At 40.7% G+C, this 27,359-nt stretch overlaps 1 protein-coding gene across 3 annotated transcripts in view; it reads left to right on the top strand.

Annotated features, from left to right (window-relative positions):
• The window catches only part of RARB (retinoic acid receptor beta), a 337,858-nt gene that overhangs the window by 68,356 nt on the left and 242,143 nt on the right, over positions 1-27,359 (top strand). The window lies entirely within an intron of this gene.

Below are 27,359 nucleotides of genomic sequence, written 5' to 3'. Positions count from 1 at the left end.
ACAAGGTAAATAAATTACTGTCAGTGGAGGCTGCCTAATCAAACACTACTCTTAGGCCTTGGGAGCCACCTGTTCCACAATTTTAATTAAACAAGAGACATGGAAGGAAGCTCATAGTGGGAGCCATGTGCTGGCTGGTCAGTGCAGTTTTCAATTGCAGGAAACATCATCATCCTCCTCTCCATGGCTAAACAGCCTGAGCTGGCTGGGGTTTTGGGGGCTTGGTGGGAAGGAAAAGTGTTTTGCCCCATGGGAAGGCTGGTAATTATTGCTGTATGGTAAGTAGAAATGTTATTCAGACTCCACTTTCCACAGCAGAGCTACATTTTCTCATGCTGTTGGCATTTAATACCACATATTGTTCTTAAGACAAAGCTTTTTATACAATCATTAAAAGAAAAGAAAACCCAAAGAACAACAAAGGCTAGGATGGTTAGCTACACTTCTTCAATGGTTGAAAACACGCTACTATGAAGCGTTGATCAATTGTGAATTTTTATGTATTTTCCCCTCTATCCAATAAGGCTTTTCCTTTTGAATAAATAGCCTTTTTAAAAGAGAGTTTGGTAGAAGCCATGGGAACAGGGAGATTAAACCCTGTCATTTTGCTCAGGGCCTGATATAGTCGTGTAGCAAAAGAGAGGGATATGATGACTGATGGACAATGTCAGGTGCAGAAATTTTGGATCTCTTGTTTAGTTTGAGATCTGCCTTTCCTACCACTGAGTATCTCTGCTAGCTCTTTGGTGTTCAGGAGGTTGCCCAGCCCTCATCTTTGATGTGACTCTTAACCTTTTATCTGACTTGTAGTAGCACAGATCATGGTGCACTCTAGGTAGGGCAGCCAGTTTCTGGTTCCTGAGCTTTGCGCAGCTCAGAAATGAGGTTTATAGCTTCTCATTGTGGGGCTATGTGTTATGAGTAGCAGGGAGGCTTTCCTGATACGTGTTCTCTTGGGCAAGTTTCTCCACCTAGCTGTGAGTTATGTGGGATGCCCTTGGTTGTAAGAAAATGTTGGTGTTTTGCTCCTAAACTTGGGAGGACTGACCACATTGAGACGAAGTAGGACACCAGCTGGCCTACAAGAAGCTTGGCATTGATGCTATAGTGTCATGGTTTTTCCAGCGGGTTTGCATGACAAGTACTTTTTCACTGGGTTGGAGAATGGTATTCACTGGAATAAGAAAACCACTCTTCCTGTTACTAGTTATGTGCTTTCTATTTTTCAGTTGTAAAGGATCTTGGAGATATTCACATTTATTATGTTCTGGGAACTTTGAAAGAGTCAGTAGGCCATGCAGGCAGGTTCACTGTCCTTGGGTTTTCTCATCTGACGTCACTTCCATTGAATTCAGTGAAGTTACACTGATCTTTATCCATTCTAGTTTTAGCCCCAAACTCTGTGTATGTTTGTGCACGTATATGTGTATGCATGTGTACACACATGAGCACACACACACAATGTGCACGTTTCTATATGTAAATAGAAATATATGGTGAAGGTCTTCATGTCTAGAAGACTTGTAAGTATACGAGGCATAATGTGAAACTCCCAAAATACTGTCATTAAGGGCATTCTACAGAAAAGTCAGTGCAGCAGTTTTTGAAAGCTTATTAGCTACGCTGAGTATGCTCCAAAGGCCTGAGAGTGCTCCTGAGCCACGCGTGGATATGCCACAGACGTCATTGGGTGTTTTTTGGATCCCTTTCCTGGCCAAGACATGAATTTGGAGAAACAAATCCATTTGAGATAAAGACAGCGGAAAATTGTTCTAATGAAGTCTCAAAAAGGAAAGCAGAGACTTAGAAATATGATGACAAAAACGATTTATAGTTTATGCAACCTTAATTTCACCTTAGTTAAGCTTTTCTTTTTTTTTGTGGGGACGGGATGTATAAAATAAAGTATTGTATGGATGAGTGTAATCCAGTGAATGGTTTACGGACACACTCCTCCAGGGAGTGTTATAAGTTCACCGCTGAGTGCTAGATTTTGCATTTGGATCTCTGATTTAACTGCAAGAGGTGTAAAAACTGATGCATCGAGCCAACTCCCTACTGGTTACACATCTGAGACTCAAGTGCTTAATTTGTTACTTTTAAAGCTATAGTAAATAATTTTAAACATGAAGTGAAGGGTTTTTGGTTGTTTTTTTGGAAGGCCTATTGTTTCCAATAAATGATGACAAATCTAAAGCAAATAAAACATTGCACGATATTGGTAGAAATTATTATATTGGCTCCAATCTTGTTTGTTTGAAACAGTAGCTGTGAGAGACTTGTATATTTTTGTAATTTTCCTGACTTTTGTTCTTATTCTATCTCTTTCTGGGGGTCAGCCATCACAAATGCAGAAGCTATGCAGATCTGGAGATACGGTTCCTTTTTTTTGGATGGGGAGGATGGGTTGAATTAATAATCTAATATGTAGGCTGCTGGCAGCACCCTTGGTGCTTCAGAAGAATCACAGCACAGCTGCAAAAGCAGAACAGATTCATAGAATTTAAGGCCAGTGATAGTGATTAGTGTTAGTTATTATTATTGTCACAATCATTTTACTTTTACTGTGTCCCAGAGTGGGGCTGGTGCCTCATTAGAAGACTCTTAAGTCCTAGATTCAGAAAGTTTGGGATCTAAGTGAAAAGCTTGATGCACAGGTGAGGGGAGAACATTGTGCCAGAGAAAGAGCTTAGGTGGAGAGAAGACAGTAAAGATTATGGACAGAGAGTAGATTAGTCACTTCCTTTGGGTGTACATTTGTCTTAAAATGTTAAAAATTTGTGGGCAGGCTTGTGAGAGTGTGTGCGTATTTGGAGGCAGTGTGGTAGGTCCTTATGGTGAGGTAGACTTTTCGTATAAATTTGGGTAGTCTGAGGATGTAAAATAACATGATTAAGGTGTTGTCAAATTCATGGAGGAAGAAGTTTTCTGCAGGTTAGTGTCACCACTTGGTGGAAGAAAAGGAAGAAATACACTAATAGAGATCACTGAACAACGGTTTGTTGCCCTCTATTTATGGCTATAGCAGCCCCCATAGCTTTTCCTGCAAGAGTTAGATGCTGTTATCTGGTGAACCAATGCAATGAAAAAATCTCACTGTCTGATAGAAGCTAGAAATAAAGACACATGAACGTAGCTTGATACAGGAGTGGAAGGCAGCTTGTGCATCACCAAGTTTTATCCCCTGCTGTTGCAGGATACTGAAGTTGTATCAATTTCTCGGCCTCCCCTGTGGAAGGATTTTCCTCCATCCCGTTCCCGTGGGACGGTGGTTGGAGCACCTCGCCCCCCCGATGGTAGACATGTGCTTGTGAATTCCAGTCTCAGTGTATTCGCAGCCAAGTTTTAATCATTTGTTCTTATGCCAAAATTGTCTTTTAACTTTAATAGCTTCTCTGCCTCTGTTGCTTATCTCTTCTCCAACCCCCTGCAATTACACAGAAATTACATTCCTTCAAAATAAGTTATAAAACCTTGCATAACGTTTGGGCCAGACTGATGGCTCGGTAGTTCACTAGATAGGATCCTCCCCCATTCTTAAATACAAGTATTATGTTTGCTGCTTCTGTAGTCATTTGTATAACCTCTTGACTGAAGAGATTTATTAAAAACTAAGTTTTCCAGTAAGTTGAACTGAGAGTAGAAATCTTGTTTGTAAAGTCTCTAATTTTTTCTGCATGCATGTACAATTTGAACCCTAAAATACCACGTCTAAAGTACAGTTTGCTTCCCTTCTCTGAATGTACAGAAAAGATTTTAGATCAAGACTTAATCCCTCAGTGTCCATTTTCTGCCATTTTTTTCTCAACCTGTGTGGTGACAAATGACAGTCAGTGCTACAGCTTAGCGTGAGTGGGAGGAATGCTCTTCAGCTCCATCATAGGGTTGGTCTTCTGGACTTGGGAGAAGGTAAGGAACTGGAGGGAAGGCAAAGGAAACCTTTGAAGTAGAAGGCAAACATGAAGGGAAATAAAAAGGCAGGAAAGTTGAGAGTAATGTCATTACATGTTATGATTTTCTGAAACATTTTTAATTCCCCAAACTGCAAGCAATGACAAGAAAATTCCCTGTTGTCTTTCACTGACAAAAAGCCAGAATTAAAACTCTGAACATTTACACATAAATTGAGCTGCAGGTGCACTTTTGCGGGGAAGGGGGAAGATCTTAATGAAGTCTATAAAAATCAACCAGAAAATTCTGTGGAGACTACACAACAATAATATATTTTCCTGACACAGTGTGGGATAACTCCATAGGTCATCTTTTCATCTAAATGCTGGTTATTCAGTTTTCCCAACTGAGGAACACTTTGATTCTGATGGCCATGTGTCGCATGCAAAACAACTGATTAGGGTATGGTTTCCAAACTTTTTTTTCTACAGTGAGACTTCCCTCCCCCCGAGTACCCTGGAAGATTATTGAATAGAGGTATTATTGCAGTCAGTGTGTCATTTTACTGTACTTCAGTTCATTTAGTCCCAGGTGTACTACGTGTGTGTTCAGTCTAGGGGAGGGCATGGGAGCCTTGCCAAGCCCTTCAGTTATTCTTGGCTCAGAGCCTAAGCACTACATTTTTCTAACTTATGAAATGAATTTCAACTTGTAACCTGTGGCACTTTCAAGGTCATGATTGGAAGGTGTCAGGTGTGCTTTAAGAATAGCTCAGCAAGGAAAGAACCTATCTTAAAAGTTGCTTTTTTTTTTCCTTTTTTTTTTTTAAATAATTGCTGGCTAACAAATAGCCCAGAAAGCAAACTAGCATGAACTCTTCAACACCTCTCCAAATTCAACAAAACTGACATTTATAGCTTTATTGTAGCAGAGACATGGCATTTGGATTCTGATTGTTTGGACTGCAGAGTGTCAGTATAAATAGCTATGATTGACTTTTGTATGGAGCACATCTGGAAGCAATTTATGGCATTCCAGCTAGATTAAAGCATGTTTTAAAGGCATTTCACCAGTCTTTTTTTCTTCTTTTTTTTCTGGCTATGGTGAATAAAGTTTCAAAGATGGTTTAGCTGCTGTTTCTGTTAATGCGGACCATAGTGAAGTCAAATTAAGGGCAATCGGGGAAAATGGTGCATTTGTTTGTTTTTGTTTGTTTTGCTTTGTTTCCCAGAATAGAAAAACCCTGAAGTGAGTGTAGCTGGAGCTATATTCTCCTTTGGAAGGTAAGATACAGCTTTTGACACCAGGACACTCACACACTGAAAGCCAGTGAACTAAACAATCTTGAGGTGCTGGAAGTACTGACTCATGAGAACACATCTGAATGACTTAAATGTTTGCCAGTGGGAACTGAAATGGGGGGCACAAGAACCACCTCGCTGGTTTTGAAGTATATAAAAATGTATAGAACTGAAATAAAAAAGGAAGAGAAATCATTTAGCATGACCCATCGTGAAGTAATTGGGATAATACGAGGCAATTACATGCATGAAATTTGAAGCTGGATGGAAAACAGGTTTACCTGAAAGGGCTGTAGCACTATGGCACAGAGATGAACCTGGGGTAGTAAATGAACTTGTGCTGCAGAGTGTACCAGTTGGTTAGCAAATTTCCAACTCTGGCTCTGGACTAGACCTGCTGTCTCGCTAAAGCATTCCTGCGTGTGGTTACGGTGAACTGGGTGAAAGGTTTGAGTTGCACAGTTTCTCAAAATGCTCGTGCTATGGAGCTGTCTGCTGTTAAGACGTATTGTTGGGAAAAACATACTGAGAAGTAGTGAAAAGCTGAAAACTGTGCTACTGGTTACTGTCACCATGGTATATTGGGTTCAGCCAGTGACATTGGTTCCTTGGGTCTTTGTGCTTCAGAGGAATTTTCCCCAGTGCTGCAGGGATGTGTGGGTGCTGCAGGGATGTGTGGGTGCTGCAGGGATGTGTGGGTGCTGCAGGTCCATCTTCATTTTTATTTATAAGATGGGACTAATTCTTTCAGTGTTTTTATGGTATTTTTTTGACAGCGCAATGCCTCTGTTAAATGTTCTGTCTAAAGATATACCTGTACTGCAGAGATGTGGCTTCAACACAAGTGCATGAGGAATGAACTTTACCCTGTCTGGTTTGGCCTGAGCTATGAAGAAAGAGCAGCGGCATAGACTTGAGCACAGAATAACCTATCTCCAGGCAAGCTGGTGCCTGTATTGCTCCGTTTTCATTGCTATCAGTACCTGAACTAGCTCAGCTAAACCTGTTTTGGAAGCATGTCTCGGCTCCGGTTGCTTTATAGATACTCCATGGGCAGTAGCTCTTCAGACCTTATTTCCGTGCTCTTGGAGGTGGAGGAGGAAAGTAGACTGTCTGGTTAAGTCCCTCATGTCCTTGACTGGTGGTATGAAAGTATGAGCTGCTTTGGTTCTACCTTTCAAGAAGTATTTAGGGTGATAACATAAAATGGGGAAGCAAGAAAATAGGGTCTGAAACCATTAAGTAGATTAAGTGCAGGTTTAAATGAATATAGGGAAGAGTACAGGACCACATGACTTCTTGGTAGGAGCTGTCTGGTTAAGGATAAATGAAGAAAAGAATTGTATAAGTCATGAAGGTGGGATATTACTTTGGCAGCCGGCTCGGTGACAAAAGTGCTTGGTAGATAATTTTTTTCTAAATGCTGTAACTTAATTTTTTTACTGCTCTTCTGGCCTACCTCATGCAAAATATGGGGTTACATATATTATGACAAATTCAATTTTATTTTAATTTATTTTATTCCAGTCTTAATAAATCCCGCTTTTAATTAGACCATATGAGGCTTGAACTGCCCTCTAGGAATTTTATGCAGACTGCAGGGGAAAGGTTAAACAATATTCAGCCTTCAAAAAGTGGCGATGAAAATGAGCTCCCAGAGCTTAACCCACTTGGATCTTTTCCCAGCCAAGACAGGACACAGACAAAATTCATGGAAAGGATTATGATGCTGTACGAGGGTCTGGAGCCTGGCAGGTGCATGATGCCTGTATAATTGCCCTTGCAGGACGAAGTTTAAGAGTTTGTTGAAATATTGCATATATGTAAAGAGTGTGTTTGCGTGCATAAAATCTTCATTATATATCAACAAAAGCAGTTGGTAGAAAAGTTTTTCTTTGGAAGTGCATATTTTTAGAGTCCATTTAGATGCCTTTGGAAGCATTGAACATGTGTACTTCTTTTCCTTGTTAAGCAAGGCATTTCTATACCATTTTGTGCATTACCTTTCGCTCACCTTATGTATAGGACCAGAAGCCTATGTATTGCTTCAGATTTTGCATCCGGATAATTTGCTGTGAAATTCTGTGCCATGACAGCGTGCCTCACGCTTCAGCATCTGAGCTTTATTTGTTAAAAAAAAAAAAAGTCTTTCTGGCTCTCTCGCTCGTGAAGATGAGCACAATGCCTTAAACCAGAGGTGCTAAACCAGTGCACCGCTCTTCCTGAATTTTCACACAGCCTGGAGCGAGAGGCATCCAATTTGTTCCTCTTGGTCCTTGTTAGTGTGGGAGCTCTCAACTGGTAATTCAGATGGTTCTGTTGCTCATTGCACCTGTTTAGAAGAAAGATCATCATTATTAAAGGTTTTCCTAGCAGTCAGAGAGAAGAGGGGAATTGCGTTACAGCGGGCGCTGCCTAACGGAGTTGGGATGCCACCAAATACCCTCCCAGTTCCCTCAGTTTAGCCATAGCCATTGGCATAATTTGCCTTGGGTACTCCCAGATTTAACATTTAGATACTCATAACAACAGCTCGGTCCTGTAGGCACCTTCCTTTGTCACTCCTGACAACTGAAAAGAGACTGGGCTACACTTGCAGACTTATTTAAGTACTTGAAGTTTTCGTGTTAGGTATCTTGTGACGCTTCTCAAAGTGCCTGAATAGGTTTGGGTTTGTATATAGATTTGTGTATACATTTTTAAAAAAAACAACAGCAGCATTTTGGTGCTGGAGCTGTGCTGGCACCAACAGTACTTATGATGGCTTCAGCGGAGCAGAGATGCTTTCACCCCTCCTTCCAGCAGCGTTACCGCACACCCCCCGCAGACCTTTTGAGCAGCCTCCAGGAATAACCAGTGCAGCCAGTACTGCATTCATGCGTGGGCCCTGAAAGAAAACACACAGAAAATGACTGTAATTGGTTTATGCTGCCTGATTAATTTATTACTTATTTCCTGACAAGTTCATTGAAATGTAATTTTCTGAGTGGTGATAATACCCACAGAGTAAAAGATGGAGGATGGACAAGTTGAGAATACTAAATCACAAGCAGTATTGTTGCAGGGAGACTTTATTCAGCTTTTCATTAGAGATTGTGTTCTGTTATTATATGGCCTCATTAGTTATGCTTATTGAGGCAGGGGAAACTTTAATGACTGCTGTGTTAGGCATTGGAAACATATTTTAACTTACTGATGTAGAGTACAGAGAATAATTGCTGGAAGTGTATTAGCAGGATTGATAGGGGCATCTTAGACTCTCCATTGCTTTTGGATATGGAGACCTCAGAGATTGTTCTTGTTATGGATGATAGTTGATTTTCTTGGTATTTCTGTTGTTACGGGTTTAGAGTGCACACTTTTTATTGTTTCCGATAGCTTTATTCTTTTAATGCTGAATTCACAAGCTACCTTGTGAGTGTGCTGTGCCATTAGTAGCTGTCCTGTAAAACTCACGAGCTGGCTTTGCATGATGCAATTATTTAGCAGTCTCATAAAATGTATATCTGGTCATCTCTTATCAGGCTCATTTAAACAAAGTTATTCAAAATTGACATTCTTACACAAGTGTCTAATTTACAAATAGCAATAAATAGTCCAGGCAGCGTGCCAGAGGCACCTTGGAGGCTTGTAACCTGATCCCGGCTGGAGCGGACGAGGACTGTGACAATTCCATGCTTTCTTAATAATTAAGACGTTGAACTGTTCTTGTACCTGATCCAAACCAGTGCTGGTAGGGTTGATCTTTAAATCAGAACCTATATAGCTGCTGAGCTGACTTACTCCTAGTGTAAACTCGTCAGCAGTTTCCAAATAATTTTCTGTGTGGATTTTCTTAGTAGTGATTTTCTTCGTTATTGAGATTAGTCTGCTGAATATATATTTTTTATATACATACATATGGAAAGTGTTATTTAGTGTGTTTTACTGAAACAGTAACGTTTATTAACGTAAATGTTTTCTATTTACCAAAAGAAAGTGTAATGCAAATTAGAAGCAACATTTTATAAGGGAAGAGTTGAGAAGAGGTATGGGAGTTTCCTTAATAAGAGCTAGGTTGTTGGTTTTTTTTAATATTTCAAAAAGCCTATTTAAAATGTCAGCCAAAAAGCTTTATAAATAGATGAGGCATTAGACTTACAACAGAAAGCAGTATAAATTATAACAATGATGATGATTACCCATTTCACTGACAGGCATGTGTAATGTTTTATTTGTGTTTGAACTGAAGGAGTCTGATGGTGTATTTTAGAAATAGGTAATGAAGAATTAATTGTTTCTTTATTAATATTAGTGACGTTTAATGGTAATATATCCTCTCACTCTTAGAATGGATGTGTGGGTGACATTGTTCAGAAGTGCTTTCCAATTATTTTAACAGAAACCATATGTACGGAGGGTAGGCGAAGTGCAGGATATCAAGTCTAGGTAATTGATGCTATGCAGACTTTATAGACTTTCTCATTTCGTTTTTAATTAAAGTTTCAGTGCAATAGAATCCTTTAAAGTAAATTAAAATTAATCATCAGTAGGTAAAGCTGCTCTGTGGAGAACATAAAGCCGCCAAAACTGTTTTTCATATTGTGCATATATTGATCAATCAGTCAATATTAATTGATTTATATGTAAGTGAACCATGTGAACTATTTGGGAAACTTAAAAAATGTTGGATGTGAATCCTATTAGGGCAACAGTTATTTTGTCATGGGTGTCAATCAATAAATACTTAAGTAGATTACAGATCCAATATTATTGTACTAGTTCAACTATGCTATGTGATTGCATTTCAAAAACTCTGTGTGGTTATCTTTCAAACTAAATTTTTATGCCATTCCCTTTTTTTGTTAGTGCTTCACTATTCCTTTCTGCAGTGATGATCTTTGAGATCATCAGTATTAAATGGTACATGAAAATTAATTCTAAAAATTGCCTTTCATATGCATGTATATATTTTGATGAAACTTCTTGTATGCTATGTTTTTTTCTCTTTTTTTGTTAGAAATCTGTATTTTCCACTGAATGAGATTCCCTTTAAATGTAGTAGTGAAACAAGTTAACTTTCCAGTAATTCAGTGGTGATAAAATATTGTGAATTGCTATAAAGGAAAAGTCCTGGATTTTATTTAGATAAAAATCCTACTGATGGTAGAAGATGAAATCCCGACACCGTTGAAATAATTGTAGAATATCTTGTTGAGTTCAACGGCATTAGCAGTTTCACCTTCGGAGTTTGTTGAAAGTAAGGGTAACATGTTAGGAATTAAGATAAGGCGATCTGGGCATTAAACTTCCTCAGAACCTTCTGCAAATCCAAACCACATTTCTTTGTGCTTCAGCTCCCTGGATGTAAAACAGTGATAATAAATTCTTACATCATAGAAATGCTGAGAAGAGAGAGAGGCTAAAAGCTGAAAATTTTTTTTCGGATTCTGGTGAGTTTGGAATCATGCAAGTATGTAGATGGGTTCAACAAATACCCACAACGTCTGGACAGTGCATAAATAGCAATGTAGGAATTGTACGTATCATCCAGATAACTAGATAATTCTTGGAAAACACAAAAATAACTTTGTACCTAGGAAGTTGTCGCAATGTTTGCCAAGTGGCATAATTTAACTGTGTCGTGAGATACAACATATACTTGATAGGTGAAAGAACCTTTTCTGTTTTTCACATTTGTTCTCTGTTGACAAGGGGAAAGATGAGCAGATGATGAGCTAATTTAAGCACATGCTGAACTTTAAGCCTGTAACTAAGCCATGTGTTTAAATACATGTTTTCGTGATCTGAGGGCCTGCATCTCTTGCTCAACGAGCAGGATCTGAAGAGATCCAAGCCGTGATAAGACATAAGGACTTAGCAGGCAGCTCTTTTTCATAGAGGATGTAAATTTTAAGGTAAAACAAAATTCCACTGTGCAAGCCTGTGTCTTTTTCTTTTTCTTATTTGTAAAGTTCTCCTTGGGAATGGTAAAATACCTCCTTCTTGTTCATGTACCTGTGAGGGGTTTAGTTCAGGTTAGAGAGCCTGAGCACTAGGGGGGTTTCAGGTTTGGTGGTAATGAAAAACAGATAATCTGCACGGTTTTGTGAAAACATGAAGGGCATGTAGAGGGCGTGTGAATGAGTGAGTTGGGCTGACAGTATTTTCAATGATACAAAAAGAATAAAATAATCCTTTACGTTCTCCAGTCAACCATTTGTTGGGCACTAGGAACAATTAAATATGGGAAATAAAATTGAATGGCCTTTTAAGCAATCAATGTAAACTTCTGTGCTAAATTACTGAAGAATAAAAATATACCGTGTCATCAGTCTTTAAACACCTCGCTCATTAAAAGGTTGTGCACTGACCTCTGATCCCTAATCCTCTGGATTATTAGTATTAATTTCTTTTTTTTTTTGTCTTTTTCATTTTTTACAGGACAGTGGGAGTCAGTTTCCACATCTATCAAATTAGAGAATGGTTTTAAGAAAACAAGTTACATGACTTTTAGTTTGAAAGGAGAAAGAATGTTGTTCTGTCTCTGTTCTTTGTGTGGTGTGCATGTATATTTAACATTTTTTTAAGGTGGTTTTTTTTGAAGAAGAAGAAAGATAATTGTCCACCCTGACTTTTTCAGTGTGTCAGGTGTCCAGCTAAACGAGGTTATGAGTCCAAGCTTAAGCCTGTCCCTGCTCCCTGGGCTGCAGAAGCTCGGGGCGGGGGAGCTGGTGTGCTTCACTGGTCACAGAGGGGACTCCGGGAGCTGGAGCAGCTCCAGCAGCCGGAGGGTTTCTCTCCCACATGCATCTGCCCATCGCATGACCCAGCTACTTGGTTCCTCGGTGAACTATGGGATGATGGGTCATAGCACCGCAAGGAACAAATCTTCAACCTTAGTGAGATCTCAGTGACTTGTGAGTACGCTGCTGCTGGCAGCTGGAAAGCTTGTTTGTTTTTCAAGTCGATAGCTAGCAGTGTTGATTTTAATCTAGTTTTCCCCAGCTCGCTCTTTTTTTTTTTTTTTCCCCCTCTGTTACCAGCCAAATTTTACTAAGGTATTTTGAAGCATTCTGTTCCTGCCCAGTTGTCATATTACAGCAGTAATGTCAGCAGAATGAGCTTATCAGTGCATGCCTCTCATGTTGTGGCATGGCACTGAACTGCTCCGCGGTGGAGTTTTAGAGGGATCATAATCACCTAAAAAACCCTTTCTTTGCAGAGTTGAAAGCAGTCAGCAACTTAAGCGGCAAGAGGGGTCTTTTGTGGTAAAGGAATCCCATTTTAGCTATACCAAAAAGGCAAAGAGGAGAGCAGGGTACCCCTTTGGGATGAGAGTAGCATAAATACCTCCCTCCCTGGCTGAACTTCCAGAAGGATGGTGGTGGTAGTTTATGTTCTTTTTAGAGACCTGTGTGCTATGCAGGGGTCGGTCCCTCTGTCTTTGAGCTCTGTGTAGGCTTAAGCCATAGCCATAAGCCCTGTAGTAAATTGTCCTCAAGTTCATTTTTCTGAGGAATCGGGATTCATGGCCTTTCCACTGCCTGGATGGCTGAGTCTGCTGTGACACAGTGGTGGACCTGCCTTCATTACCCTAAGTGGTTTTGTGACCATCACTTGTTTCCCATTCCATGTTTAAGTGATTGGTAAAGCATTCTTCTCTCCAGTCAGTATTGGCACTGCCTGTTTGCAGCTATAAACCCCACACCTGCTCTAAGGAATCTTTCTAGTGACTGCAGTGGGCTTTGCAGTGGGCTGGCTTTGAAGATCTCTGCAATAATTGCCTGGTATTCACTGATTCATCTCATATTTATTGTGATGGCTTTAACAAAGCTGATCTTATTTCATATTCATCTGAGTGTTCGTACACAAGTTTTCACTGTAATTCATCATCATTTAACGGGAATGTTGCCCTGAAACCTTTTTGCTCAGAGGGAAATCTGGAATTGTCTCACCACTGTTTTACCCATAACAGGTTTGTCTGTCAGGAAGATTTTTTCACTGAAATGCTAACCTTGATGTGAGAAGCAGATGTCATCACTGAAAATCAGACTAGAAGGGAAAAGAGGTTTGTTTCTGCATGTAGAAGGAGAAGCAGTAGGAGACAAACTATTGAAGAGTTCTTACAAACAGGCTTATGAAATAGTTATAAATCTATGTAATTAATTTTAAAAGGTATCTCACTTACTTCTTATTTCATCATCCAAATTCTGAATTTAATTTTATTTTCTAGACTTTTTCTTAAATGCGTGTGAAGAACTCCTGGAAATCTGAACCTTCTTCTGTTCCTCTTCCTTCATTTATAAGGAAATTTGTTATTCATGTGTTGCATTACCCAGGTATTTTTCCTGTAATTCTTGTGGTCTATATATCTGCTTATTTTAGTTTTTCAATTAACTTTATTTTGGGAACATTTTATCTGTAGACTGGATAAAGCTTGCTGTTGCTATAATCGGGGAGGAAGCTCCAGCTGATGCGAGCTGAACTGGGATGGTAGCCTCTTTCCTTGTCCCTCCTACAGTTGAGTCTTAAACAGGGCCTGACACAAAGTCGTTGTCAGTCAGTTTGGGGGCTGACATTGATGTGGTTGTGCTTTTCATCAGACCGATAAAGGACTGTTTGTTTTAGGCACTTTCTCCTCTTCATGCTAGCATCACTATAAACAGAGCCATCACCTGCCTGATGTGCTGCCCTTCTAGTTTGACAGTGTTTCTTTTCATTGCCTTATAGTCTGGCACAACACAGAGCCCAGCAGTTTCTTTCACATGATGTCTATTTTTTATTTTCATTTTCTACTGTCTAAAGTACTCCAGTGTCCCTTCTGCTGCATTACTTGAGCTCTAATGCCTTTTGAACTTGTTATTATAGAAAAAGTACGGGATTAAAGGTGTGCTAGAAAGGGAGAGTTGCTTCAGATTTGAGAATTGTTTTTTCTAAAACTGAGTTTAAAATCTTGCTTGAAATTATTTCTGCATCCTAAGCTTTTGAGTCTAGAGGAAAGCCAGCTTTCTTCGTGCCAAGTGCCGCAGCGCACGGGATGGTGGTCCTGCTGGCCAGGAGAGAGAGGGTGACAGCAGCTCTCCAGGGGTATCCTGTGTGTCCCTCTGGGACCGGGCTGGGCTTAAACACGTGCTTATCTTCAACATGATTTTACCATGTGCACAATGTTTTTCTATCAGGAGAATAATGGACATAATTCTTTTTTTTTGTCTTTGAAAGTGACATCAGATCTTCTGCATTAGAATGGTATTAACAATGATTGGATTCCTTGGAGTCTGTCTTATGACAGCAAGGAGTTTTGAGAATATCTTGAGGCACCTTTTCATGTGTCAAGGACCCTGAACACCCTTCAAAGCATGGGCCTAGATCTGCAAAGGTGTGTGAGCAGCAAATTCCCAAACCCTCTTGTTGCAGTTTTCCCTTGGAAACATGATTCAAAACATAGTACATCTGGATGTGGCCTGGTTATGACTCCTGCCTGATCATGGGCAGTGTTTTAGAAGCAGGTATAGAATCATAGAATCATTTAGGTTGGAAAAGACCCTTAAGATCGAGTCCAACCATAAACCTAACACTGCCAAGTCCACCACTACACCACGTCCCTAAGCACTACGTCTGCACCTCTTTTAAATACCTCTAGGGATGGTGACTCAACCACTTCCCTGGGCAGCCTGTTCCAGTGCTTGACAACCCTTTTGGTGAAGAAGTTTTTTCTAATATCCAACCTAAACCTCCCCTGGCACAACTTGTCCTATCACTTGTTACTTGGGAGAAGAGACCAATGCTTACCTCGCTACAACATCCTTTCAGGTAGTAGAAGGGAGTGATAAGGTTTTCCCTGAGCCTCCTTTCCCCCAGATTAAACAACCTCAATTCCCTCATAAGACTTATTCTCCAGCCCCTTCACCAGCTAGGAAGGTAGCCAGCTGCCTAGAGCAAGCTCACCGCTGGGAGCAGAAAACCCCACAATAGTCCCATCTTCCCACTTTCCCAGCGGCCAGGGAAGTGAGGCTGGCCGGTGCTGGCATCAGGTCTGCGTCTGTGATGCAATGGACTCTTCTTGGAGGAGGTGTAGCTCCCAAAATGGCAGCAGCTGCTGCCCACACTGCTAGCAGGCATCAGGGCATCAAGCCCAAAGCACAAGGGCTTCATCCCATCCCGGCTCTTCCCCACTTCCTTTCTCTTTTCAGTATTTCTGCTCTTTCTAGGGCAGCAGCAGCCTTCATCTTCAGGGTGCAGAAATGCTAATGTGCACATGTGGTTATTGCTGTTTCAGGGAAGGAAAGAGGACAAAACAAAAAGTGTTTTCCTCTTTGCCCTCCCTTGGATGCACCACAGAAATAGGGACTTACTGAAAATTATAACATTTTGTTACCTAGGCTGGGAATAGGTCTCTTCAGGTCAGTGTGGTTGGCTCGGGCCACTTCCCTTCTCAGCCAGTCCTAAAAAAACCTGTAGTAAGTGGCAAACTTTTTCTTAATTTTATCTTTGTTGTTGGTTTGTTGCATGTCTTGCTTCTGCCAGTTGCCTCTTTGCTTGGGGATGCTTTTTTCCCCAGTGCTGTTCTGCTCAAGGAGCCTTTCTCATCAGTCAGTGGTCTACCACAGAAGTCTCTGCAATCCATCACTGGTCTCCTGTGGGGTGACCCCGAGATCTAGACTCTTCTTGTGGGCATGTTGTCCCCTCCCAGCCAAATCTTTTCTTTCTCTTCTGTGTTGGTGGCAGTTGAGAACTGGTAGAACTGCAGTTGTGGTTTTAATTTGCAAGCTGTGCAATCTCCTGGCCAAAGAGGATGCTTGCCTCAGTAACGTGTGTGAAGATTTTGGTGTGCGACGTGCCATTACCTACATAAATCATGTGGGCTTCCCTTGGTAGTAAATTTTTCTTTCTCTTCATCTTTGAGGTGGAGCATAGAGATGCAGGTACATTTTGGACCTACATAAACATAGCTTAACTCTGGCTGATGTAGCTAAACTGGCATGCCAACTGAAGGCCTTACCCACATCTTCTGTGCTAAAGGCTCCCTGGGCCAGGGTCTTGATCCTGCTTACGTGGAGCTGAGTTGTCCTGTTATGTGTGAGCAGGGTCGTTGGAGAACCTGCAGAGTTTGCACCCAAAAGGAGTTATGAAATGGTGATGGGAAGGTGCCTTTGGTGTATATTTTCATAAAACACAGTTTGGTATTGCTTCTGTGGCAGGTTTGCCTGGGCAATTTGTGGATGATAGTAAGATGATGTGAGAAGCGGGAGAGCAGAGCTCTGTGTTATGTTAGGGAGGATATTCCCAGAATGCATGGAGAGGTGGTAGAAAACGGTGCATTGATGAGTATACTGCGGGCACGGCACGGGATTATATAGTACATGCACCTATGTTTGTATATTATACAGAGTAACGTACACAGGACGCTTACAATATACATAGCAATGTACTGCCAGGTTTAGGTGAAGTGGGATGTGATTCAGACAGCATCCAACTATGATAGTGTTTGGCTAAGTAATGGGTGATGCCAGTGTTGCTATTGGTGTCTGCTATAAATACCTCAAACTTCCCCTATTTCAGTCAAACTGTAGAGGGGGGTTGTTACTGAAAAATATGTTCGTTTTCTTCTAAGCAAGCTCTTACTGCTAAAATCCAGGGATGTGAATATTTATATTACAGTGCTCTTGTGTGCTAGAGACTACTGATCATGTTAAATGTGTTTTACAGAAAAAACTATCCAAAAAACATTTTTAGAAGTAATGTTAGAATTTCTGTTTGTAGTGAAGATAAATAGCCTTATGCTGATTAAACCACTGGACGTATATTTAAGCAAGGCCTGAGGCATCCTAACTTGAACCTCGCAATGGCATGATCCAATATGTAATATTCTGCCATGCATGTAGTGGGGTTGTGAAAGTGACTTTTACCAAAAGCCTGGCAAAGATTTATAGCCACCACAGGTGTTATTAGAGTGACAGAGTCGAAATTCTCAAATTAAATATTTTAGGTGCTTTTAATTTTTCCTAATTTATTAGAAAGGCTGGCAAAGCTGGCGAGCAATGCAGATGTGTTAAAACCTCATTCAAAGTCCAGTAAAAACCTGATACGAGTTGTAAACTGGCTTTCGCATACTCGGATGCAGGGGAGGGCTGTTCCCTGCATTAACAGTCCTGAGCTCAACTCCCCTGGCTCCTTCAGGAGTAGTAAGTCATTGCTGTGATGATGTGCCTCAGTGATTTTACTGTCTATGAAATAGAGACCATCTTCAGATGAACCTCTGGGGGTTCTTTGTAATAATATTGTATTTTTTAAAAATGGCTGTACCACTCTACATAATCTCCACTAATCGGTACATAAACCCTGTTTGGCAGTTTAAACTGTATGCACAAAATATGAGATTTGGCTCTGCCTATTCCAATAGTTAAAAGCTTTACTCTGGTGCGAACTGCTTATTTAATTGTTTTAAGTACAGTACACAGACTTGTCTTTCTGTATGCCAGATACATTTTTTTGTTATGTTCTATCTCTGAGCAAACAAAATCTTGGCTAAACTAAAGGATTACTTTCTGAAATAAAGCCTTGTTCTGTGGAGTTTGCATAAACTAATCTCACCTGTCATTCAGAGTCGATCGAATAAAAATTCTGTCCATTATTCTGACATTTTCACCAAGTAATCTTATGTCTGGAGCCAGTTTTCATCTATTATTAATATATTCTTGATGGATGGGTTTATTTTCTACCTACATATGGCAAAAATGTATCGTTTTAAGCAAGTTACCCTGCTCCCTCTTTCCCCATAAACAAAAGCACTTTCATTAATCTGCTTTCAGAAGCCTGAAATGAGAAGTTTCTCTTCCTGTGCATGAGTAATTATAGGTGGGCCATGGATTAAATAACCTACTGGAAAAACTTTATTTCCTCCATGGCATGGCTGAGAAGGACTTTCAGAATTACTCTGGTCTAATCAAGTCTTTGTACAATGGGAAAAGGCACAAAAGCCATTGGGAAGTTGGAAAAAGTAGTTCTTCGCTGCTTGGCCATTTTTGTGCTCTGTTGTAGCTGGCATTAGTAACGGAAGAAGGAGTCATATGATGCAACTGCCATGTAAAATGGTTTCTTTTAACTTTGGGATTTTAGATCTCTATTTTAAATAAGTTCAAGTAAAATACAACATTAAAACCACCTGTTTCTTTGTTAAGTAGACGAGAGAGACAGATAATCTTCCAAGGTTTCCACCATTCTCGTTCAGTAATCGTGATTATCAGAGGCATTTTTTTAAAAACCTCAAGGAACATACTTGCATTTTGTAGAAACTGATTTTACTTCCTTTTCACCAGCTCTTCTTCACCCGACCTTTTAGGATTGGAAGATATATGGAAGGTTTGGGGGTTTGGTTTTGGTTTGGTTTGGTGTTTTTTCCTCGCTGACCTAGACACAGCTAAGAAAATGTAGCTCCCTCACACTTCATTCAAAGTCAGCACTGCCCCCTCATTTATCGGTGTTGCTGTCCCTTCTAAACAAGTATTTTTCTCAGTATACTCCCATCATGTTGCCATTGCTTGCAGATCCAACCCCTCTGGAGGCTTACTCAGTCTAACGTGCGATGGCCATGGTATCAGACCTGTAGTGACTGAAGATGGAGCTTGAGGAGCAGGTACCATTACAGTCAACATAGATTAGCCATGGCAACGACCTCTTGCCACCCACCAGGTCAAGAGGCCTTGTTCCTGACTTTGACAGTGAAGTGATATGGGTGCTGTAGTTAATTCTTCATGACTTGTCGTGGTTTAGCCCCAGTCAGCAACCAAGCACCACGCAGCCGCTCGCTCACTCCCCCCTGGTGGGACAGGGGACAGAATCGGAAGAGTAAAAGTGAGGCAACTCATGGTTTGAGATAAAGACGGTTTAATAGGGAAAGCAAAAGCTGCGCACGGAAGCAAAGCAAAACAAGGAATTCATTCACTACTTCCCATGGGCAGGCAGGTGCTCAGGCATCTCCAGGAAAGCAGGGCTCCATCACGTGTAACAGTTACTTGGGAAGACAAACGCCATCACTCCAAACGTCTTCCCCCTTCCTCCTTCTTCCCTCAGCTTTATATACTGAGCATGATGTCATATGGTATGGAATATCCCATTGGTCAGTTTGGGTCAGCTGTCCCGGCTGTGCCCCCTCCCAGCTTCTTGTGCACCCGGCAGAGCACGGGGAGCTGAAAAAGCCCTTGACCAGTGTAAGTGCTACTTAGCAACAACTAAAACATCTCCACATTATCACCACTGTTTCCAGCAAAAATCCAAAAGATAGCCCCATACTAGCTACGACAAAGAAATTTAACTCTATCCCAGCTGAAACCGGGACAATGACTGTAGAATGAAACTCCTGTGCATGGCTAGAATATGGCACCCCATGTTTAGTTTTGAAGTTGGAGCAGGATGTAGTAAATAATGCTTTGATATCATAGAGAGTGTCTGCTTTTGACTCTTCAGGCATCTTGCACAGATTGCTTGTTTCCTGGCACAGCAAGTGTTTTGCTCCTTGATTTATAGTTTGCTGTTAGTGTCCATAGCTGCAAATTTGTAGCTGATGCTTTCTATATGAAATCTTGTCATATTCCAGAATTAAGATTCTGTTTTTATTAAAGAAATGCTGCACTGACATGTCGTCTGGTTGGCAAATAGGAAATCCTCAGAAAGAAAACCAAAGTATTTTGGTGTTCTTCCCCCTCCCAGCCCCCCCACCAAGCCAAATGTGTTTGGATTAATTCCATAAATATGCTGCACATCTGTGAATTACCAGACTCTTAACAGTTACCTGTCTGGTACTAGATCATGCCAATATTTCAGATGAGAGTGTGTGTATGTGTAAAAATAATTAATTGCTCTGTTGATTCCTTTTCTAAGTGATGACACTACAGCATAGGGCTAAGTAAAATTTGCTTTTTGTCCTACCTCCTCAGATGATTTACACTACAAGGCAATCCTCATTAAGGAAGTCGATCAAATAACACAGTTTATATAAAGCTCAGTCACAGCTGGTAAGGATTATGTACAGAACAAAAACTGATGTTTGTTTTCATGTGTTTAGATTTCTAAAAACCATTAAAGAGACCTAAGCTATGTTCTGGATGCCCTTCCTGTAATTAATACATTATATGGAGAGCAGTGGAATATACAGGACTGCTCATCTCAGCATGACAAATGTTCAGTGGCAATGCGATGAGCACAAAACATTCCCAGTCTTCAGGGTGGAAAGCAAGACTGGCCTTGCAGCATCCTTTGAGTACTCACAAATGGCGAGTTTGGTAGCCAAAGTATCCAAGGAATCACAAAGTTGAGACTCCGGTCGGGAGGACGCCCTGCCAGCAGCTCCATCCGATTCACAGCGAGGGGTTTCCAGGTTGGGGCTACTGATTGATTACAGGGGAAGGCAGTGCGTGTGGGTAAGAGGGTGGAGGAGAAGGAAAGGAAGAAGAGAAAACTAGTAGACGTTCAGCACCACACAAGGTAGACCTTTTTGTTTGGACATTTTGTTTGGAAATATGCTGGAAGCAAGCACAGCTTGAGCATCAACACTGCTGGTATTTCACATGAGCCACCTACTCTCTAAGCAGCAGCCTTCTGCTCTTGCGGTCACTGCCTCTATGCAGGTGTGTTGCAGCAATCTGTCACCTTGCTGGTGAGGAACAGCTACAGCAAAGTTTGTGTGGGAAAGAGCATTACAGAGACGGGCACATGGAAAAAAATGGTGTTGGTGCTTCTCGGAAACTGGAGAAGCATCATCCCACCTGAATATTGTAGCCATGTACAAAATGGCTAGAGTGGTGGTGCTGGAGGGGTGGTTCCCCCCAGCCAAAATTTGGCTCCGTCTTGTTTGGTCCAAACCTGTCATCAGCCAGTCCTCAAGCATCAGTAGTGTGTGTCTGTTTGAAGTGTTACCATGATTTTTTTTTCTAGCTAGCTAGCTATATTACATGTATTTTATAAAGATGTGACAATACAACTTCTAATGCCTTTTAAGCCATGGGTTCAGCCATAGAATCCTTTCCTAGTGGGTCTGAATCATAAGCCTGAGAGGATGGGGAAACACCTACCTTCTGAGCATCTATTTCTCCTTATGCTCTATTAAGGCAAGAGAATCAGATTAGTGCTTGTTTCAGGTTCGTAAGGGAGAAAAGGGGAGCTACAGGTGACAATTAATTAAGCAGAGATAAAACTATTTTTTGTGCAAATGTTTTTAACTGATAATTAAAGTTTGAGGGTCTCAATTTATGGCACTTGGCATCTAAGACAAATGAATACACTTGTTTTTCTTCACTGAAGTATAAACTGCTTTCCTTGCTTGAAAAGCATCCTGTTTTCTTTAGGTTGAAGTATGTTTCGAACTTGTTTTCACCCTGAGGATTCACTTTGCCTTAATAAATTCTGTTCCTCACCAACTGCAGATGTTGAGGCTGGTGTCAGTAGTGGCCAGGATGTTTTCTTTCCTTCATCTGCCTGTCTCCCTTTGCTGTTCAAGCTTTTTTTGGAAGAGGAAAAAAAAAAAAAAAAGCCATTCATTTCATTGTATTTTCTGTGGGGGACAAATGACCACCACTCTTGAACAATTCTGCTTTCCTACTGCTTTGTGGATCTGTATTATTATTTTTATTTTCATATTATTTACTTTATGAATAGTACAGGCCTTTCCTTACGTAAGAAGACAAATTCCTGTCCCAGATGACCTCACTTCATGTTGAACAGGGGCCTGCCTTGCCATGTCATTTCATCTGGGCAGAGAAGATGAATACAAATGAGAGCTTGCTGGAAAGCAATGCAGGAGAAATGTTTTTGTTTAGCAGTTTGTCATCTGCCACAAGCTACTCTGCACAACAGTATGCACGGTGCAAATTAGGTTGGAATTTTTAACAGTGTGTGTGGAGGGACAGAAATGGCAAAGATCCTTTAAGGGTCTGCTCTGCACCTTGCTGGGCAGGTAGGGTGGGTCTGTGCAGGAACACGTGTAAACTTGCACATGTAAATTTGGGCACCCGTGTGTGCACCCATCTGGAATGAGTTGGGCTCACATTTTCATATGATCAGACAAATAAACGCGTGACTGGCAGTTAAAAGTCTTGGATGTCTATTACCTAAGGCTGAAAACACAAGCTGGCTTTCCACTTCATCTCTCTTGGAATGATGTTGGGAATGGTACAAGATGCCTGTACTCGACTAGTCTGTCGATACTCTAAATAATACTTCTTATATCCAGCAGCCTGCTCAGTTGTGACTGCAAACAGTTACAGCAACTTGTTTTATTGTTTAGAAAGCATAAAAAAAAAGGAGAGGGTGTTGGTTTCCCTTGGATGAGCTGCCTTAGTATCAGTCTTGACACTGACTCTTTGAAGTAAAGAAATGATACTATTACAGGAGGGCCTTTTTGTGCTAGGCAGTGTGCAAACACCTCATAGCAAATAGTCCTTGTGCTCAGAGAATTTGTGGTGTCAATAGACAAGGCATGTGTTGGGATGAGAGAGCTCAGACTGAATAAACATGTGATGGCAGCAAGTACCTTGCTAGGGTCAGGGTTATTTTTTGCTTTGTTTGGGTTTTTTTGGTCTGTTTTGTGATGGGAGTGAGTTATATGACAAGAGGAGAGAAGTGAGCTCAAGGAAGAGAAAAAAAGAGTAAGTGAAACATGGAGAAGCAGCTACGAGGGCTTGGCTTCTTGGCACAAGGAGCAAATCCAGGGGCGATGTGCTGAGACGGTGGGAGAAGACAGAGGGCAGGCACAGAGGGAGAGGAGGTGTTGAGGAAGGCAGCAGGCATGGCTGGAGTGACAGCAGTGACTGTCCTGGGCTGAAGAGAGGGAAGGAGACCTGGGCTTGGGGTGAGCCAGACATGCTGAGGTGGTCTGAACGCGTGGGAAGGATAAGGGCCTGGGGGCCGTGGGGGTGAGGAAGGAAGAGGGAAAGAGGAGGTGGGGTTGAGTTTTGAGTAGAAGTGGAGCACGGATGGACGGTTTGTTCTCACTGTGCTGGTTTCAGGTTCAGTGGGGTACTTTGCTGAAGGCAAGGTACAACTTTTTACATTTAAATAATGATTTACTGATCACTAAGACTAGTGCTTAAACAAAACTCATCCCAGTAAGTGAAATCCATTATGAGAGTACATCTGCATTGATTGTCATACTAGATCTTTATCCTCTCCCAAGTGTAGGATGGCACATTATCTCAGCTTTCTTCAGACGGATGGTTAATCCATAGTATTTTGCTGCCTCAGCACACTGATTGGTGATGAACTTGAGGCAGATGGAAAGTTGAAGTCTAGTTCTATATGTAAAGAAGTGTACATGGCTTAACTCTGTGGAGGCTTTTAGTTTTCTTAAGTGAAAAAAGCTTGCCAAATGTTCAACAGAAATATTCCCAGCATCTGTACTGCAAAAAGAAGTCCGAGGAGAGGAAACCAAAACACAATGGTCTGTGTTAAGCAGTAAGACAGGTAGTGTTATCACAGCCATCCCATTGGACTTTTAAATGTAGGAGCTATATTTCATAATCCATCTTCCGCCATAAATGGATCAAAAAAAAAATAAAATTCTGACCACAGAGCCTGCAAGCAGGATTCTGCTGACCTGTGGACAGATGGCTTGCACATCTTTCTTCAGACAGAGCTTTCTGTAATTCGAGTCATCAGTAGCCGTTTAAAAGCATGTAGGAGCATATTCTTTTCTCATTGTGGTACTTCTTCTGAACACTAAATATGATGTTGTTCTGTAGTGCCCTGAATGTGTTGGGGAAAACACTGATGAGGTATTCTCACCACCTTACATGGCAAGCCAAAAATTAATCTTTCTGCAATTCAGTATCATGAAATAGTCCAGTGAGTGTTTGGATGTCTTCTTCCATTTACATTTGTTAATGTTAGTGATGAAATAGAGAATCACAGGTTGGAAGGGACCTCAGGGATCATCTAGTCCAACCTTAACTGCCCTAGGAGAAGGTGTGCTGATAGTCATGGTTATTTGGCATAGTGGTCTTTAGGGTAGTACAGTGTGGGGTGGCTTCTGCTTTTAGTTTTCTTCAAAATCTGTCATTTGTACAATCACATCTTTCTGCAGAACAGGCTAATAGTAATCTGTGGAGGACTTTGCTCCAGTTGTTTGTTAGAAATTAAAATTTCATTTGAGCTGGGATGGGATTTCAAGGCACTGTTACTGTAACTAAGAGGAGAAGTTGCCTGGGTATGCTCAGGGGATGAATTTGTTGTCAGTGTCATTACTATCCTGTAGTGAACTGAGTAGCAGTGAAGAGGTGGTCTACAGAATCCGCTGAATATTAAGTACATGCAAATGTAAAATTAATAGAGGTATGCATGTATATAGCAGTGAATCTGTTCCATAATTTATGTAGTTTTTCTCCAGATCTCATATAAAACTGTGAATATAAGGACTCAAACAGCAGTGTTTTCTTCGAAGCAAATAAAATTAAACTCTACTATTAAAGTAAACTCTCAGGGATGCTTTTGAAGTTGGTTTTCTGATTGGGTAGTGTAGATTATACCTTAACAGCACTCTTCCTTTAAAATAGTTAAAGTAAACATCACGGTGAAGAGAGTTTATAAAATGAAGTTGGAAAAAATTATTGTACTTCATATTTGATTTTTGCGTATTTCCATCCTCAGAAAATGAGGTGATGCTTCATTACAGTGAAGTCAGATTATCTAGACATTAGGTGTAAATACTTGCAATATGTTTAAATAGCATTTTAACTTAGCAGGATATAACATTTTAAAGAAAGACGGAGTTGCTTTGTCTCTGCCATTATGAGTTATCTGTAAGTACATTTAACACTCATAAGATGTTACACATGCATATAATTCATCCTACTGTTTCTCAGATTGATATGATATGAAATAAAGTTTATCTATTTTTTAGCATACAAATATATATAGAGAACTTAGTGCTGACTACAGTAGAATGAAAGTATTTGAGAATATTTAGGACACATGTATGGGATAGTTTAAGGCCTACTGTTGGTCTTGCTGTAGATCTGAGAATTTAGAATAGAAACAAAGGGATGGTCTAGATTTACCGGCATTATAGATATCGTTGTAAACAAATACCACTAAAAATTGTGCCGCGCAAAATAATGGCAGCTGCTGTTTTCTCTGTGATTGAGGATGAGCTTCATTGCGATAGATAGGGCCCGGATTCTGATGGTCTTGTCATTAGCATTTTTGTGGTTTTTACTGGTAAAATACAGATCAGCATTTTATTGTTAGAACAGTTACTCAGCGGCAGCTTGACATGCACTCATATTTAGTGCTATCAAAATGACACTTCTGCTTATGTAAACTTACATGCTTATTACTTATGTCTCCCAAGATAATTGTTCGCTAAACAAGGCAAATGTAAACAGGAGGCTATTTTTTCAGAAAGTTGCTCCTTCAGCTTCCTGTCCATCCCAAAGGTCAAATCCTTTTTTGTGAGACCAAAAACAGCTGCTGACGCAGTGGTGACAGTGAAGAATGACAATATTATGATCTATGGTACGGTTAAGAACTCGGAGTTAAAGGTTGTAACAGAGTAACATCCTTTCAGCATGTTTCTGCAAACCTTAATAAGTGGAGAAAGAAAAATGCATTTGAAATGGGCTCGCATTTAGAATGCTCATTTCTTCATATTTTAGTCTTTAAACATTTTTTTCCTGCATAGGTCTTCACCTGATAAAGTTCATTTATATTGCTTACATTTTAGCAAAATACCTGAAGAATTGAATAAAACTGTGCTGCCACTGAATCCAAACCACTCAGTTGTGTTATCTCTAGCTCTAGTCATAATATCACCATGTGGTGGAAAGCATTGTTAACATTTTCCAGCACGCTGTGCCTTGTAAAAGCTCATGTGAAGTTCTGACGATGGAGTAGGGGACTGAGCCCAAGCCATAGACTCAGGTTATTTCGTCCCCCGCCCCCATCGTTTACCGTTACTGCTCAGGGAGGTTCCCAGCTGTGCAAGGGTTTGGGACAGAGACCCAGATCCCTGCAAGTGCCTTGGCCAAGGTTCAACTCTGTTAGATAAATTTTTTTGGTCTAGTGGCAGGAACGGTCTCAGTGGCACCGCTGTGAGGATGGTGGCAGAAGGGGAAATAAAACAACGTGTCAGAAGCTCTTCTGTGATGAGGTGTTGTGCTTTTAAAAATTAACTCTATCCCAGAAAATTAGATGTATCCCAGGATATTAACTCTGTCCCAGACAAACCCAGTATGTGAGATCTGCCCAGAGGTTTCTGAAGCTGGCTGTGGAGCAGATACTTGAGTTGCACAAGGTTCGGTGCCCGTACCGGGTTCATCCCCAGAACTCAAAGCCATTTTGGGTTTGTTTGGGGGAGCTCTACCAATTTCCCTTCCAAGTAATCCTCTGCAAGCCTAGTGGAAGAGGTTGCATTTATTCATGGCTGCCTGTTTGTTTATTGTGGAGTTGAGGGAAGTTTATTATACATCAGGTTTATTTTTGGGTTTTGCTTTTAATGCTGGGTGTACAGATGTTCAGGATGCTTCACTGGGCAGTTTTTGTTGTGCTTTAAAAAAAGCCTTAATTACTTCTCAGCTTCCCTTCCATCGGTTTTTGTGTGGAATTTCAATGATATTTCTCTGATAAGGCTATTAATTTATTTTTTTAAATGAAAAAAAAAAAAAAAGGCAAACAGTTTCTTTAATGTGTTGATTTTTGTCTTAAAAAAAGAACATGACATATAAAGGAGAATCAGTTTTCCTGAAGGAGGTTGGAAGCTGGTGTCACATCATAGTAAACCGTGTTCCTGCTTGCAGCTGGGAATGGAAAATGTTCTGTACTCTCTGTTGTTGGGGTAAATAGGGATGGGATGCTTGCTGGAAGGCACGGTAACTGGCCCTTTTGCGATGTTAATGCTGAAGGGCAAGAGAGAGTCCTGCTATGGGACTGATTTTTTTTCCAACATGATGGAGAAATACGCTAGTTTGACATGGCAAACTCTTAGAGAAAATCCAGATGAAATAAAACAGGAATTTAGGGGAGAATTAACCGTGGCAGAAGAAAAATGAAGTTGATGAAAGAAAGAAGTTAGAGAACTGCTTGCCTCTTATGGAGAAAGAAATGGCAATTTCCCTTACTTTTCCAGACTATTCCGTTATTTATAAGTGTGTTCCTTGTGCCAAACAGTTAGCTGAATTTCATAGTACTGAACCGATATTT

Source organism: Phalacrocorax carbo, chromosome 2 (assembly GCF_963921805.1).
Source record: "Phalacrocorax carbo chromosome 2, bPhaCar2.1, whole genome shotgun sequence".
NCBI classification, from domain to species: Eukaryota; Metazoa; Chordata; class Aves; order Suliformes; family Phalacrocoracidae; genus Phalacrocorax; species Phalacrocorax carbo.
Note: the sequence above shows the minus strand (reverse complement) of the source record. Positions and strands in the feature narration are given on the sequence as shown.